This window comes from Corvus hawaiiensis, chromosome 26, assembly GCF_020740725.1.
Source record: "Corvus hawaiiensis isolate bCorHaw1 chromosome 26, bCorHaw1.pri.cur, whole genome shotgun sequence".
In the NCBI taxonomy this organism is placed as follows: domain Eukaryota; kingdom Metazoa; phylum Chordata; class Aves; order Passeriformes; family Corvidae; genus Corvus; species Corvus hawaiiensis.
In genome coordinates, this window is record NC_063238.1 from 29284244 (window position 1) to 29290473 (window position 6230).

Here is a 6230-nt window from a genome sequence, read left to right on the forward strand (position 1 = left end):
CTTTGCTTACATGTGCACTTTCTGGTTTCCCTATTAAACTGTCTTTATCTCAACCAATGCATTTTCTCACTTTTACTCTTCAGATCCCCTCCCCCATTCCATCAGGGGAACTGAGCTGCCACCTGGGGTAAAACCAAACAATCTCTTTGTCTGCAAACTGAATATAATGACACTGCCCACTACATAGTACTGCTGTAATGATACATGGAATACTGTGAAAGATGAAATACCCTCTTAGTTGCATCTAAAGGAACAGTTGGCATGGTGGTGTTCAGTCAAAGATTGGACTTGATGATCTTAGTGGTCTTTTCCAACCTTAATGTTCCATGATCCTACTAAATAAAGTAGGTAGAATTATGTGTTTGGGGATAAAAAAGTATAGAAAGGAAGCTCATTGGAATTTTCTATATAATTAATTTTCTCTTTGTCTATCAGATTATGGTTTCTTCTCGCTGGTAGATCTTGAATGAATGTATTTTTATTTTCAAGACTTCAATAACTTTCTAAAACACAACACTAGCATGTTCCTCAGTAGTTGAATAGTCTTAGAATGCAAACACCACTGCAGGACTGTGTAAATAATTATCTCTGACATATACCAGTAGTAAAATAAAAACTTTAGGCCCTATGTTGCTGTATAATTGGGGGTTTTTTTTGCATATGGTCAAGACGATGAAGATGAATACTGAATCAATATCCATCTTACTCATTTAATCTGTTGTTCCACTTAGAAATCTAAGGAAGTATCTTTTCTAATTTTGAATCTCTAAAACTCTTCATACAGAAATGAACTTCATTTTTCAAAAAAGAAATTAATGTAGACACATAAGCATAAACTCAGTATAGAAAAACTCACACCGGTGATCAAATTGTGATCAGAAATAGAGTGTTTAGTTTCAACATTTAAGCAATGGGTTTGTATATTGACAGCAATAACTGCCAGCAGTTTTGATCAACAAAAAATACTAAGTAAATAACAAAGTAAATAATCTCAGCACCACAGGTAAATTGTGTTCACTTTAGAAAAGTACAATCAATCATTGTATTGTAGCTCACCAGAAGCTTCCTATCTTCTATTCCCAGCGCAGCATGATTTGCTGGTGTTAAACACCAAGCAAATCTATACGAAAATGCAAGGCTTCTTAACCAATTCACAGTTTTTGTATTAAATTTATATACAGTAATAATAATAAATATATCAATAAATTCTAATATATCATCCATCTTAAAAAGCAAAGGAAAAAAATCTTAAAAAAAAAAAAAGAAAAAAGTGAAGTGATGAGTCATTTGGATAAAGCTGCTCATTTTATCAATTCCATAATTTTGGTGCAGTATAATCTAACAGAGAACACTTTAAAGGTCTGAAAGGGTATCTGTTGCAACAGACTTGTCTTTTTCAGTGGATATGATAATCATAATTTTCTATTTCATCCCTTGCTACCCATAAACAAACTAAAATATCTCTTAAAGTCACTTGAACTCTCTATTTTAAACTCTTTCTAAGGGAGTTTATTTATGGTTGTTAAAAACATATTGTTTCCTTTTCTGAAGCCTTGTCTTGATTTCCCTGGTGACCACTGATAAGAATGTATTTCCCCTCAGCTGTCAGTTTTTCCTACGGTGCTTTAGAGAGAGAAATGTCTCCTTTATTGATCTTTGTTTTTTGAATTTGTGTGTCTTTTCATTTCTTCTATAAGTTAATTTCAGAAGAGCTAAAAATGGACTAAATCATAACTTTCTTTTGAATACAATGTGTTTTGCTTTAGAAAATTTTTCTCTGATTTTACTGGTTTTCATCCAGAATAAGGCCTAAACCTGTAAGTAGAAAGAACCTGCACTGGATTTGGAGTGATTTGCCTCTGGCACTGTAACAAACTCCCTGAGAAATGAGGAGACTGCAGGTGATAAAAGGGAAATAAGTGAATTATAAATGACTATATTTTGCATCTCCTAATGAAGAACTGATAGAGATACCATATGTGTGAAGAATTAAGGAGAAGCACGACTAAGAGGACTACATGAGACCCTATGGGCAATACATACTACAAGACTAGAGAACATCAAACTCCCCTCCCTTCTGCCTGTCCTGCAGGATTCCTTTGCTGAAGATTCATCTTGTTCTAGCTTACACGCAAGGTTTCAGAGGAGCCCTATAAATTATTTAATTAACTAATGCCTCTGTGAACTAGAAAGATTTGGTTTTTCTGACTCCTTCAAACCTGTTTTTCATCTCTGTAGTTTAGCTCAGCTCTCGCTGTATTCTGCACTTCTCAAGAGGAGCTAGAAGTTAGATCTTCTAACTCAAGTTAGAAGATCAGCCTCATTATTGTGTTCCAAAACAAGGAGAAACTGTGAGTGATCTCTTATAAACTCAACTGTCCCTTGAATCTGTTGCTTAGAAAAAGAAAACAAAAAAATTGTTCTAATACATTGAATGCAGCAGTTTAATTTGTTCTGTTGGTCCTACTTCTATGAGGAAGATGTAACTTATATGTACATCATAGGCAGACTCTTTTCTTACTACCCTCAAATAATAAATATTTTAAAATTCCTTTTAATTTTCAAAGTAAAACAGTTCTAAATTGAAATGAAACAAAAGAAATATAAGGAAATTTGCAACACGGTTTGCTGCCACGTGCACGTGTGTTATAGCCTTGTCCCCAAACTCATCAACTCAGGCTTTAAATGGTAAGTCCATTTGATCCAAGCCCACAAGTATGGGCTTTGCAAGTGATCTAAAAATCCACGCTATTTAATAATGGCACAAGATTATTATGCATCCTGTGATGGTAATAAAATGATAAAGCTTATGCCAAATGTGCTAGAAAAACTAACATTTTTCAAAATCCTATTGAAAAGCTTATAAAATTCAGTGTAATTTATCCTTCTAATATTTTGGAACTTTGTTGTAATTTCCATGGTCCCCTACTTCAACCTATTCAAAGGCATAAATTCTCCTCATTTATAACTTGAACTGTAATTTAGCTTTTTTTTCTGTCATTTTAGGAAAAGAAACTACAATGTTGTCTGTCATCTAATCTACAAATTTTCATGTTTGTACTGGTGCAATGAGATTGCTTGCCTAATATGACACATGAACAAGTTTCAAAGCTGGTCATAAGACCTTTGTTTTTCTTTTCATGTCCTCTTTCTTCTCAGATCAGAGATTTTAACTATGAAAGCCCTTCTACTTCCTGAGTCATCTGCTGTGACAGATAACCCCATCACAGAAATTACTGCAGCAACAAATTGAAGTTTATTATTAAATTGAAGTTTATCATTAAAGTAATTTTTGCATCCCCTTCATCCTTCCTTGCTTCCTTCTGATTTATATTCTTTCACTACATCATTGTCACTGAGATACTTCTGGAATATTTTCACTAATCTTTAATTTCTAGAGTAAATAATAATCTTAATAATAAACTTATTAAAAACATTAATTTATTCAGTAGCAAGTTTCTAATAATATTTTCCTTCTACCAACATTTTCCATTTATTCCTAGTGTTTACTCCCCAGATGACTACAGTCCTTCATCTTCTTTCTTCTTTGCCCTTTTTTGCTTGCCAAATTGCTTTTTTTGTCCTTCTCACTCTCCTCTCCTTGTGGCTCTGATGCATACAAGATTCATTTTTCGAGATTACATGAATCTGATTAATAACTGATCATGGCTTCAGGAAACACAATTCAGATTAAACCAACAGGAATCAACCTCTAACAATGATTCATTCACCATAAATTGTCAACAATATCCAGGAGAGGTAAGTCTGAATGGGCCAGCTCTAAGAGTGGGGCCAGGATTTTTTGTTGTTTTTTTTTGTTGTTGCTGTTTTTCTTTTGTTTGGCTTGTGAGAGGAACAAAGAATGATTGAAAAAATTATGTTCTCCTTGTTATCCTTTATGGGATAAAATTATATAAAGTGAAACAGTGAATCAATTCTATGAGGCAGCAGAGTAAAGCTAAGCTATTGGTTATGGAAAGTGCTTTGAAATCTTCCACCAAGCCACTATTAAATCACCAGTAACTGCAAGAGGTAAGCATTCAGTACTTCCTCTCAGTGTTAGGTCAGTAAAAGTTAGTCATCTGTTTAAATTCATCTGTCCTCTGTCCATGGAGACAAAATAATCAAAAGCATTAGGAAAATTTGAAATGTTTCATTTTTCTATGAACAAAACTTTTGAATTTGTTAAGATTCTACCATCCATATCTTAACAAGTCTCATTCTTAAAAAGTCTTTTTAAGAACAAGCCCTATGTTCTCTCCTTTTTCCTGTGATTCTGGAGGAGCCCTCTACAAGCATCCCCCTTCATTTGAGTGGAGCATCGTAAGATAATGCATTATTTGAAATAAGTAGATAGATGTCTTATCCTACTTGAGGACTACTAGTGCTATTCCCTTTTAATACTAATGTTTACTATTTCAAGCGCTGCTAAGTCAGTAAAGTGAATGACTCACTGACTTTTTCACATTATCTTTTAATTTTGTTTGCCTTAGATGTATCTACTTGAATGTGTTTAGTAAATGAAAACCAAACAAAACCCTGAGATTCAGAGTAATTTATACGTCATAAATTTCAGCTGACTGAACAGTTTCTGAACAAATGGAAGCGAGGCCAGTGCCATAATCCTTAATACACCCATGTGGTATTTACTGGCACCAACTTGAATGGCATTTCAGTATGAAAGGTTGAATTAATAGCTATTACTTAACCCAAGTAAAGCTTATAGTATAGAGTCCTCTGTTTGAAGATTGAAATATCAAGGGAAAAAAGCAATCAACTGGCTGACACAAAGGGCTGAACCTTTTACAGTCAGGATATGGTTTGACATGGATTCCTTAACTAGTTCCATTGCTGCCATTTACAGCTGCCCTGCCCCTGTTGTTTCCACTGATACAATTATCTGTGGGGAAGGATTGGGGAAAAAATTATTATTTGTTTCACTTTTTTGTTTCTCTCAAAATTACTTTTATGCAGATCAGTTCCTTCACCTGCCATTTCTGGAGCCCCCCAGAATTCCTACCAACACAGCTGGTGCTACAAAGGGAAGGCCATGTGCAGGATTTGGAGGCTCCCTGCCACTTGAAATGTGCCTAGGAGAAATCCATGTCAAGTCACAGCCTTAACTATAACCAAGGTAGGAAAAGTAGCCATAAATAATAAATAAATAAAATTTTAAAAGAATAACAAAGTAATAAATTTCTGAGTTACTTAAATTTGGAAAATGAAATACCTTGCACATAAGATGTACAGGGGACAAAAGTCAATTTGTACTCATGCAATTTTAGGCACTTGTTAACCAAATTAAAAAAAAAATTTCTTAAAACCCATATAAATTAATCTTTTCTTTTTATGCCTGTATAAATGACAAGGGTTCCCGAAAATAAAACTCTTAGAAAGTTCCTATGATTTAATTGTCCTTGAACATAAACTTAGCAACTTGACTTTAATCATCCTTTTTTGAAAACTATGACTTATGCCTTAAAAATTTGCATTATCATTTGTTATCCTCTGTTGATTTAGTCCTCTTTTCTAACTTTTCAATGTTGTTCTTTTACAGTATAAAAGATAGAAAGGTACGGTACCCTATGAAGAAGTCTGGACATACAACTTCTGACTATAAGAATTAGAGAGATGATTTTCTATATATTTCACATTTTTGAAGATTGCAAGCCATAATATACGTCAATAAAATTTGATGCAATTGCTCCTTTAAAACTAGAATCACAGAATTCTAAGTTTATTGGGTATCTTTATCAAGCAAGTTTGCTTAACAAAATAAAAGTTGTTAAACTACAGTTCAACCTGACAGAAAAAGCAGTCAGCCTAAAGGGCTCAGTGATATAGAGCAGATCCACATCTTTATATCATGTAACATAATTTTGAATTCACAATGAGCTAAAAGTTGTTAAAGTTGTATTGTAAATGTTAAAATACCCAAAATATAATTGGAGAGAAATCAAACACTGTTTTATGCAATAAACAATCAGTCCTTTATTTGAGTGCCAGTTTATTAAGTGTCAAGAGGCATCTTACCTCTAACTTGTAATCATAGGGAAAAAAAAATACTCCCATCACCTGGTTGCCTCTTATTATTGCATCATTCAGTTAGAAGTTATTCACAAAATACCTGTCTGGAAGATGTGTACATGGGTTATGAAGTAATAAAAAAACCAGTATCATCTGAAACTTTTATAATATATAAGGTTAATATTGACTATCATATATATGTT

At 33.5% G+C, this 6230-nt stretch overlaps 1 long non-coding RNA gene across 1 annotated transcript; it reads left to right on the forward strand.

Annotated features, from left to right (window-relative positions):
• The first annotated feature begins 4414 nt into the window (after positions 1–4414).
• On the forward strand, positions 4415–5994 carry LOC125317339. Its single transcript, XR_007200026.1, has 2 exons — positions 4415–5134; positions 5558–5994. It is a non-coding gene; the product is annotated as an uncharacterized LOC125317339 (long non-coding RNA).
• The last annotated feature ends 236 nt before the right edge of the window (positions 5995–6230 follow it).